This window comes from Silurus aristotelis, assembly GCF_946808225.1.
Source record: "Silurus aristotelis genome assembly, chromosome: 27".
Lineage (NCBI taxonomy): Eukaryota > Metazoa > Chordata > Actinopteri > Siluriformes > Siluridae > Silurus > Silurus aristotelis.
In genome coordinates, this window is record NC_139600.1 from 11794809 (window position 1) to 11806159 (window position 11351).

Below are 11351 nucleotides of genomic sequence, written 5' to 3' on the forward strand. Positions count from 1 at the left end.
GTGGAATGAGAAAGTACAGGAAAGCATAAGGAGAATGAGGTTGGAGAAACAGAATAGAGAGATAAGAAAAGTAGGCAGGAGTACAAGAAGATGCAGCAGCAGGTGAAGAGGGATGTGGCAAAAGCCAAGGAAAGGGCATACGAGGAGCTGCATGAGAAGTTGGACACTGAGGAAGAAGAAAAGGATTTGTACCGATTGGCCAGGCAGATGGACCGAGCTGGGAAGGATGTGCTGCAAGTTAGAGCAATAAAGGATGGAGATGGAAATGTGTTGACTAGTAAGTAGAGTGTGTTGAGAAGATGGAGGGAGTATTTTGAGAAGCTTGACGAATGAGGAAAATGAGAGAGAGAGAGAAGGTTGAATGATGTGGTGATAGTGAAGCAGGAAGTGGATAGGATTAGTAAGGAGGAAGTGAGAGCAGCTTTTAAGAGGAAGAGGAGTGGAAAGTCTGCTGGACCAGATGACATACCAGTAGAAGAATTGAGATGTTTAGGAGAGATGGCAGTGGAGTTTTTAACAAGATTGTTTAACAAGATTTTGAAGGGTGAGATGATGCCTGAGTAATGGAGAAGGGGTGTGCTGGTACCGATCATTAAAAATAAGGGAGATGTGCAGACCTGTAGTAACTACAGGGGAATAAAGTTAATCAGCCGCACCATGCAGTTATGGGAAAGAGTAGTGGAAGCCAGGCTGAGGGAAGAGGTGACCATCTGTGAGCAGCAGTATTTTTCTTTGAGAATGTTGATGGAGAAGTATAGAGAAGGTCCGTAGGAGCTGCATTGTGTGTTTGTGGATTTAGAGAAAGCATACGACAGGGTGGAGAGAGGAGTTGTGGTACTGTATGAGGACATCTGGTGTGGCAGAGAAGTATGTGAGGGTGGTGCAGGACATGTATGAGGACAGAATGATATCAGTGAAGTGTGCAGTAGAAATGACAAAAAAGGTGGAGGTGCCACTGCATCAAGGATCGGCTCTGAGCCCTTTCCAGTTTGCAGTGGTGATGGGCAGGTTGATGGATGAGGTCAGACAGGAGTCTTTATGGACTATGATGTTTGTGGATGATATTGTGATTCGTGGCAAGTGTAGGGAGCAGGGTGAAACGAGCCTGGGGATTTGGGGTACACAATGGTGATGTGGTGTATATAAATAGAAGAAGGCTGGGGATGGAGCCACCAAGTAGGAGAAAAAGAAGAAAGAGGAGGTTTTTTGATATGATCAGGGAAGACATGCAGGTGGTGAATTTAAAAGAGGACATATACATATATCATATATACACACACATGTTCATCTGCTCATTTATGTATTCATGCAGGTCATGAGCTTCAAACTTCAGAACAAGGAAAAGCATGACATGGTTGGTACCAGAGGTTCAAGTTATTCAGGATTTGCTGATGCTGACCTCCTGCAAAGTTTTTATAGACTCCAGAGTTTACATAGCATGGTGTAAGGATCTTCAACCTGAAGCATTTAGTTGAAGAGAGTGATTAGATGTTAGAACTTAAAGTTTTTAAGTTTAGTGAGGAGAAAAGCATCATAGCATGCACAACATACCAAGCCTCAAGGTAGACTGGCTACAACAGCTAAAGAATAGATGTGAGAATATCATGGGCACAAAATTTACCGAAATGGACAGTTAAAGACTAGAAATCAAGCAGGTGATTATATTCCTAATATTCCAACTTTATTCAAACCATCTGGGATCTGTGATTCTCATGCAGAACAGAGCAGTGCCTAGAGTTTACACAAATTGATGCCAAAAAACAGCTCTGTGGCTGTTCTGTGGAAATGCCTTGTTAATGAGAGAAGTCAAGAGAGAATAGCTAGACTGATTGAGCTTGAAAGAAGGCTACATTAAGTCAAATAACCACTATGTGGTGAGCAGAAGGAACACATTGACTGAGTTGATTGGGCTGCAACAGCAGATCACTTTTTCACTTTTCACTGTCACATTAGAACAAGACTACAGTGAGCTTGTGCTCCAAAACTAGACATCTCAAGATCTTTCACTACATTTTGCATCTAGAATTTAAATCATTTTAATTGAGACTTTTTGTTTGATTTGACTTTTAATTGCTTGAATTATGCAATACTGTAGTTAATTTTAAAAAAGCCTATTCATCCCTTTGAATAGAACCACAATTGACTGCAATTTGGCTTTAATCTATCTCTATATAAAGAATCTCTATAAGCTTTGCACATCTAGATTCTGATTTTTTTAGCACCAAATAATTTGGAAAAGTTCCCAGGTGGTTAATACTTTTGCAAGGCACTGACATAAATCCAAGGATGTACTGTACTAATACAGTGTTAAACTTGTGTCATTTTTCCCACCTCCTGCCTCTAGAGGGAAGATTTCAGCCAGCTGTGCTGCTGTTTCTGCAGTGCCACAATCCAGCAAATGATCCAGTTTAATGCTCTACCATGCCACAAAGGCTTTCCGCTTCTGTCAGGGTCAGGGTTAGGCTCATGATTTACCCAAACGGCTGATGATGATGTATATACATACCAATTATCAACACAACATAATTTTCCTTACATCCATCTGATGCAGATTGAAATGCTTTCCGTATGTACACTCAACTGAAAAGCATCTTTAGTCAATGCTATCATTTCGAAGCATCATATGAATAAAGACATCTGGTCGGCCAAAAAGCATGACATCATCATTAATAATAAAAATAAATAAATAACTTCAAAGAAGCACTCAACAATATTATTGATTAAAAAGAGATTTATATCATATGGTCAGTTAATGAAACTTGAATTCATGAATACAATGAATCGATCCAATCAACTCATTAAAATGAGCTATAATTCTGGGACTATTCTGGGCTTGTGGGTATGTGCTTTACACTTTACACTGTGTACATTACAGGCACATTTTTAATGTGCCCTATTCTGAAAGTAATCTTTTTAGCTCTTTTCATCCTCGCTCTACCACCCCCTCCTTTCCGTTGTTCTTCCTTTTTGTTTCCATTTACTGACCCTCTCACAATGTTCTATACCTCAGTCACTGTGTTCTCTCTCTCTCTCTCTCTCTCTCTCTCTCTCTCTCTCTCTCTCTCTCTCTCTCCCTCTCTCTCTCTCTCTCTCTCTCTCTCTCTCTCGCTCTCTCTCTCTCTTTCTCTCTCTGTGGTTTATTATTAGAAACATAACTCTCCTCCCCTTCTCCCTTTCATTCTCTCTCTCTCACTCACTCCATCTCACACTTTCTTGCTCTTTCTCACTCCACCCCCACATTACAGCACTTTGTACTGCTGTTACAACACACACACACACACACACACACACACACACACACACACACACACACACACACACACACACACACACAAGCACACATACAAAAGGTGTTCTCTTTCCCTCATTTGGTTTTGAGCATAACACTTACATCATGGATAAGGGTTTTCCTGATTTGTGAAACTCTTTAGGCTGTCAGCCAGTCCAGGGGAGAAGCACTACATGATACTCAGTGCAAATACACTAGTTTTAATTCATGCTAGTGGCATTGCTGCCAAAATAATAGCTTTAATAGGGTCTAAAACTGCTGCAGCTTGTCTTCTGTATGCGAAGGATTTGATTCCAAGAATGAACAGCAATCACACAGATAAAGGCACTCAATTGTACAGTATGTCTTTGGATGCAGTAGCATGAACATTTTCCCTTTACTTTGACGAGAAGACCAGACCTGCTCCAGCATGGCAATGCCCCTATACACAAAGCAACCCTAACCCTAACCCTTTGCATGTGTTGAAGTAGAAGTTCTGCTAGAGCTCTGATCTCAACACTACTGAACACCTTTTGGATGAATTAGAATGTTGATTGCACCCCAGGCCCCAGAGCAAATTGGTGATGTTCATAAAGCACATATCCTTCTTATTTAAAGTCCATCTACATGCATGTTTTTGTGTGAAACTGGACACCCTGAAGGAATTTCAACCTGCCACAGTTTATTGATGTTTTAGTAACAGGTAGTTTACAGAAACCTTTTGGAATTTGTTAGATTTTCTTTTTAGATTGACCTCAAAAGGATTTGATGGTTTCACTCTTAAACTTTTTTTCGTGTTTAAACTTGTTATTGCCTTAAAATTTGGTATTAAGCACAAGCTCATCTAGTTTTCATATTCGAACAGTCTTGACTCCCCCGACGTGTCCCCTTTTATTTTGTATTCTTCTAACATTGGTTTTAGTGCAGATATAGTATATTACATGGCCAACAGTTTGTGGACACCTGGCCATACTCACCTGGCCACTCACATGTGCTTTCTGAAACACCCATTTCCAGTAGTCCCCCTGCTTACATAATAACCTTCAGTTTCTAACAGGAGAAGACCTTCTGTAGATCTTTGAAGCTGTGGAAATGTAAAATTATTTAGTCACAAGACATATTCGATGAGGCTTGAGATGTAAGTGTCAGTTCATTTAGAAAATGGTCAGAGGGATCTATAAAGGACACTTAAAATTCTTTCACTCCAACCATGGCAATCTTCATGGAGCTCTGTAGCAGTGTTATGCGCTAGAACAGGTTTGGGTATCTTAGCTCTAGTATAATTGTGTGCTTCCCACTTTAACATTTGCATGGGTTGTTGAATAACCAGAATTGTGATTGGTTTAGGGGCTGAATAACAAAACATCTAATTGTTGTTTTTTTTTAATCTGTAGAGCTGTTGTTTGCTGTACAACTTATAACATTAATAATAAAAAAAAGGTAAATACTGATACTACGTGTAGCTTTGTATTTAATTATCCCCAATGTTAAGCTACAGATATTTGCAACAAGATGCAAAGTATGTCTTAACACCAAGTAAGTTCTACATTATTAACCATCATGTAAGAATTTTTCTTTTATTGGTTTTTATAAGGTCACTGATTTTTAAGGATTAATTAAAGCACAATTTTTAAACCTACATTTTCATTGCATAGGCACCATTTTCTCTAATTGCCTTTTGTATTGTAACCTACCACTTAACTTGTATTGTTAACCTTTTTTAACCTGTTGTGGGCTGTGGGAACTTACATGGTTATTCATTTGGAAATCTAAGTAGAAAGCAGTAGGCCTATTACTAAAGCAGTAATGCGTTAATGTTTTTTTTTTTCTTTTAAATGTTCTTTTAAACACTGAACTACAGTAGTCATTTATGCAAATCATGTGATATATTACATAATTCAAACGTCTTTGTCATCTCCTGAATACCGTATAATCCCACTAATTCGTTATATAAAACATTAAGTGATCTGTCATTTTCCAAAACTCAACTCCTACTACTTTATTGACTGTCTGAGCAGAGTCTGCAATCTATCACTACACATCAGTGTGGAAGCACTCATCATTTTTTCCACTCCTTAATGGAAACACAAAGGTTCCTGTGTGTCCTTTGTTCATCCACAGCTTCCTTTGGGTACTGCTGCTTCCTTGCATCTCCCTGATTCCCTGAATGATGCTGTGAGTTTTTTTCCTTAGCTCTCTATTACCCCATGCACATTAACCACGAGGACTATCTATAGAGACCGCCTGTGGACAGTGAGCCTTTTCCTCTGGAGAATTGCTGTCCTAATGAAGCTTCAGTCATGGCTCATCACCCCAGCAGTTGAATGTGTAAGGCCCATGGGAGAAAAAACACAGATACTAAAATCCTCTGGGAACTCTCTGTTTAGCAGCTGATTTAAGAACAGATTGTCTCTACTAAATGCTATACTTAATTATTATGCGAAAAATGTAACAGGTCTGAAATCAGCAGCAACACAACAGCTTTTACTATGACCCTGTGCACACTGTGTTGACGCAAACCAAGATTTAACCACTCACACAGGAAGTGATGTCAAACAAATATAATGAATTAGGTTGGGACGTTTGATCCAGTCCTATCCATACTTTAGGAGATACTTCCTTCTGATACTCTTTCATATCATCTATATTATATTGTCATGCACAATCACTGTAAATAGAAAATCCATAACAAAAAAAAACACAAGGTGGGTTTTTTTAAGCAATCTGCAGCAAATTTTAATTTGTGAATAATTCAAAGCAACACATTAGGGATGTTTGAATGCACTTTCTTTGCCACACAGGATTATATAAAGTATAGTCTGAAATGCCAAACACAAAACAGGACCTGTGGTATTTAAACACAGTGTGATGTCACAAACATTTTGCATTTCCACTCTCTAGGTTACATGGAAATATGTGGTTAGCAACTATAGAGAGCTGGTCCCAATCCAAGGTATCTGTATGCCCCTCCCCTGGGCATTACTTCAGTAAGAAATTCTACATACTGACTGCTTCTGTGACTTATATCCATGTTCAAGCTTAACCTCAAAAGGATTGACATGGAGTTCTTAACACTACTGACATCCAATCATCCAGTAAATGTTTTCCAGTGTCCTAGTTAGAGGCAGCTACAGAATCCATGGGTGCTTCTCAAAATTCTAACTGACATCCCCTCAATCCTACCACCTTAATATTGAAATTAATTAAAGTCTGTCATCCTGAAGGGTGTACCACTTCTTAAAATGAACTCAGAGGAATCAAGGAGAAAGAGAGAAAAAGAGAGAGAGAGAGAGAGAGAGAGAGAGAGAGAGAGAGAGAGAGAGAGAGAGAGAGAGAGAGAAAGAGAGAGAGAGAGAGAGAGAGAGAGAGGATACACAGCTGTTTCCTAAGCATTAAGACTACTTACTGTTGTAAAGTAAAATGAATGTGATGTACAAATGCTCAATCCCCCCTTACCAAAAAACAAATACAACTGTTATCCAAACAAACACAAACACAAAATGTACTTAATGATTTAAATTAAGTAAATAATACAAATAAAAGCTCTGTATGAAAGTCCATTAATATCCATTTCTTTAAAAACTTAAGCATGTAATTCAAGTGTGTGATGTACACAGGCAAGTTTTAATAAGGACAATTGAGTGTATAATTAAACACAGTAGTGTATATACTGCCATACAACAGCAATACAGTATGTTAACAATATATTAAATCACTTCGAAGTCATTTAGTGAGCAAAATCATTTCAGTTGATCTTGAACCCAACCCCCAACTTTCCCCTACTTCCTCTGAAAAAAAAAAATTAAATTTAACATAGAAATAAAGCAAGTAGGTGCAATTACAGAAATCAGAAGCACCACATTTCTTGATTGGGCCCACAACTATAATCAACACACAGAAATTAATGTAAATCGGTCCGTTCAAAAAAAGGTCACCTGAAGAGGGTTACTGAGGTCAGGCTGTGGCTCTGGCACCTTGCCAGCATTGTTCATCCTTGTTCTAAGTATCATGGCTATTGGTTCAAATTTTCTATACTCCCACAGCTTTGTACTATTTTGAGTCATTAAAACAACATGGTGGTGGTAGTCCTTGCGTTTTAAGCAAAGCCATTTTGCATTCATGCAGCACATATTGAAAGTCTGGATCAGGGATAAGGAAATAGAGGTATGGAAGTGCTAAAACTGGGCGAATTTAAATTCCCAAGTGTACTTATATGATAGCATTGTTAGAGCATATACTGTATTGTTATAGAGTGGGTTGGATATACAGTACTTCACATTGGATATACAGTACTTAACTTTAATTGTAACTACTGAGATATAACTACAGATCACAGCTGCATTGAGTATTATACAGAAATCTGAAACTGTCTTTCAAACAGCATAGCCGGCATGCCAAGTATGGAGATCCAAGATTGAGATGCCTTGAGGCAAAGTGAAAGGAGGTCATGCCTAAAATGGGCCATAAAGTATAGCAGTAGGAGAAATATGTAAGGGCTATAGGAAGAGAAAAAGTTAAATAAAATAAATAACTTATTGCCAAGGTAACACTTAAATATTTGAATGTTAGCACTCACAATGTGTAAATATCCACATAGTTAAGATTATATTAACTTCAAACGGTTCAGTCATAAATTACTTGGTAAATATAGCAAGTATATAACTATAACCAGTCAGATGGGATGTGAATTTTTAGGGGGATGTATTCGTAAAATGCACTTTGGCATTTCTGCATCTGATAAAAGCTAAATCCATGGATTTGTAGACTCTTTGCATGTAGTGATGCTTTAGAGATATGTCACCATGTCTAATGAGCACGTGTTGAATGTGCTAATTGTGCCTCAGCCCTTAAAATAGAAAAAGAGGTTACATTCCAGTAATAGAGTATTAATTAGTTGGCGCTCTGTGTTTTCAGAGCAGGTCAGTGTTTTATGTACTTTGTAGACTTCACCTTTTTCGTGCCAACAAAAAAGTATTTGTGCTTGTCCGTGGTTAAAATGACGGGAATGGATGCTTGGAATTATTATAATTAGCTCATGGCTCAAGGGGTTGGTTTAAATTGGGCATATTGTTCAGCTCCAATTGGTTTTTCTAGTCTCCATTTCCTCTCTGTCCTAATTCTTTTCCTCAATATGTATTTAGTACGCTAATGTTGGGATATTAGCACCTGGGAAGTAAGGTCTAAATTAGGTCTAGTGCGATTAATATGCGACCGTGTATAATTTGCACCTCTAGCACCTCAAATGTAGCATACTGTTTCATTTGTTCCTCATGGAGTTACTCAATAGAGTTACTTAGTCAAGGTCTATTGTATTAAGGACGTGGATTTTCCCTCCACAGTTGTCCTACTGCTTATTTCTTTTTTTACCACAAACGTTCTTGGCTTTTTGATCAGTTGTGCACGCTGTTTGTGCAACCAAAGGTGTATCAATAATTCAGGTTGGCATGGAAACAGCATACCATGGGGATGCACTGAAAATCCCTCTGACTAGTCTGTTTCTCTATGAATGTGACTGCATAGTGCAACCTCAGGGATTGCTGTAATGTTACCTGGGAACACAACACATGCTTTCCATTTGGTTTCCGCGACAAAATCAAAATAAGAAAAAAAATCTGAGACTGCGCTCAAGTTGTCATTAGTGCCACATAGAAGAGCAGGAAAGAAATGAAAAGGAAGTCAAGAAGTGTGATCTGGAAAATGCTAATGTGCTCTTTTGAACAAGACATGTGCTCTTTTGTATCGTGTTCTTGCTCTACGGATGGTGAATACAATTTTGCTTGTCAAAGGCTTCCTTTTCAATGCAGGGACTTCATTTGGACTATGAATTCCGAACAGTGTTTAAGTTTACTTAGGGTGCTTTATTTGGGGTTTTGGATTGTTTTGAGATACTGGAATTTAGGATAATTCTTAGGTTATGCATTTAAAGCTATTTGCCATTTCTGAGCTTTAATTTTAGGGGGAAAGCAAAATGGCTGACTACTTACATGCTAGATTATTAATTCGACTTTCTGACTATATTTGGTTTTCACCCCTGGCCTCTAACATGCAGAAGAAATCCTGTAGTTTTTCTGCCTACTATGAATTTTTGTTTAAAAAATAATTGAATTTCTACCACCACTTCTTTCTAGGTCTTATTTTTGTTCATATTTGTTACATTGATTACAGTTGTTGATCTATTTCTTTTTCTTCTGGAAACGCCTGAACTGATTTTGGATGGCAAGAGCTGCTTTCTCCGTCTCAGGTGCCTCCAGATCAATATCGATCTCCTCCTCCTGCTCCGGCTTCCCTGCAGTGGCAGACGCCTTTCCTATAATAAAAATCAGTCAATATGCATGAATAAATAATTTACTGAATAAACAAATTAGATATAAATAAACAGTAACATTTATAACCAAATCATTTCTTAACCAAACAGTATTTAAGATATGGATGAATGCACAGTTGGTACAGATACGATATACTGTAGAGTCAAATCAGTGCACAGGATTATTTAAATTGCATTTCCACCCACTGTAAAAAGACTTCTAACCACTCCTGCCACTTCCGCAGTTGTTAATTCTTATTTATAACTGCCCACAAAGGAACTCAGTTGGATCTATCTTTCTAAATAAAGACAAATTAGCAGTTAAAACTAAAGCAACTCTGACCAGAATAAAGCATTCATTGAAAACAAATCAATAATTGACATAAATGCTGTTTACCAAGAGCAAACCACCACGTCCAAAAGGCTCCCATGTTAATCATAGTGGCCTTTCATTGTACCGCAATCTACACAGCCAATGCGCTCATGCATTCTGAAATGCATAAAAGTAAAATTCGCCCACTCCCTTAACTTATTTATTGGTCTTTTTGCATTCTGGTCTTGATGCACAACTATAATTCAGTGATATTGATGCTGAGGAATGTACAAGTTGGATTTTTTCTTTACAAACTGCAAAGTCAAAAGATTTCACTAGCCATACCAAAATACACATAAGATCCAAAACATATTGTGCTTTTAAATATATATTATCCTTTTACTATTTCTAATTATGTAAATTTTAGTGTCTATTGTATATATGGTGGTGCCTCTACTGTCACTTCAATCAAATGTTTACCAAAAATATATGAAGCAGCAAATTTACTACATTTCTGAAAAAACATTGACACAAGAAAATCAGTCCAAGACATCATTGTCAGTCTACTGATTAATATCGATTATTATTTATTATTATTATTATTATTATTATTATAATACTGATAATCAAATGCAATGATACAGTAAAGTGGTGTGTTTTTATTTGGGGGTTTTATTTCTTTTCTACCACTGCAATCTGTCAAAGCTAGCATTTTTTTTATATTAGTGAACATGTCATCCTTTTTAATTGTATACAGTTCTTTTCCTTCACTAGAATGCAGACACTCTGATATGCAAGCCTCTGTGTAAGTTACAAAATTGATACTGCATCAGAATAAGTTTACAAATATAAACCTTGCTGCCATAACTGCTGTCAGATCTGCTCTAATAGAAAAATAATCAATATCTTCGGTCCAGTCAGAATCGAGCATGCAACATTAATTCAATATAAAAGGAGTTAATACACAACCAAATGAAGGGTCAAGAAGAATGAGGCAAGTAGACAAACTGGAGCCATAGATACACACTTACCTTTGGTGTCTGAGGCGGGTGTTTGGCTGCTGTCCGGGTTCCCTGTGGGCGTTGACTGGAAAAGAAATAAAAGAGAAATCAAACTAGATGCCCACCGCTTATTCTAGGTCTCACGGCACTGCTTTTAAAAAACAAGCAAAATGTAACAACGACTAAAAAGCTCTGACCGAACATTTATATTGAGATGCTAACTTTCTGAGGGAACTTCCCCTGAGAGAATTCAGTTCACCTTTTAGATCAATTAATGTCTCATATTTTAGTTATAAGAGTGTTTGGTAAAGAACTAGTTTTGTACTGTCATTTTGGAGGTAAAAGGCTTATAGTATTATAAAGTGAATATCATTTAAAAAAAAAAATTATATATGTAATGACTGGTACCATTCAAGAAATGAAGAACCAAAAGTCCATGATGGAGGAACCTGATCTGATATGAGA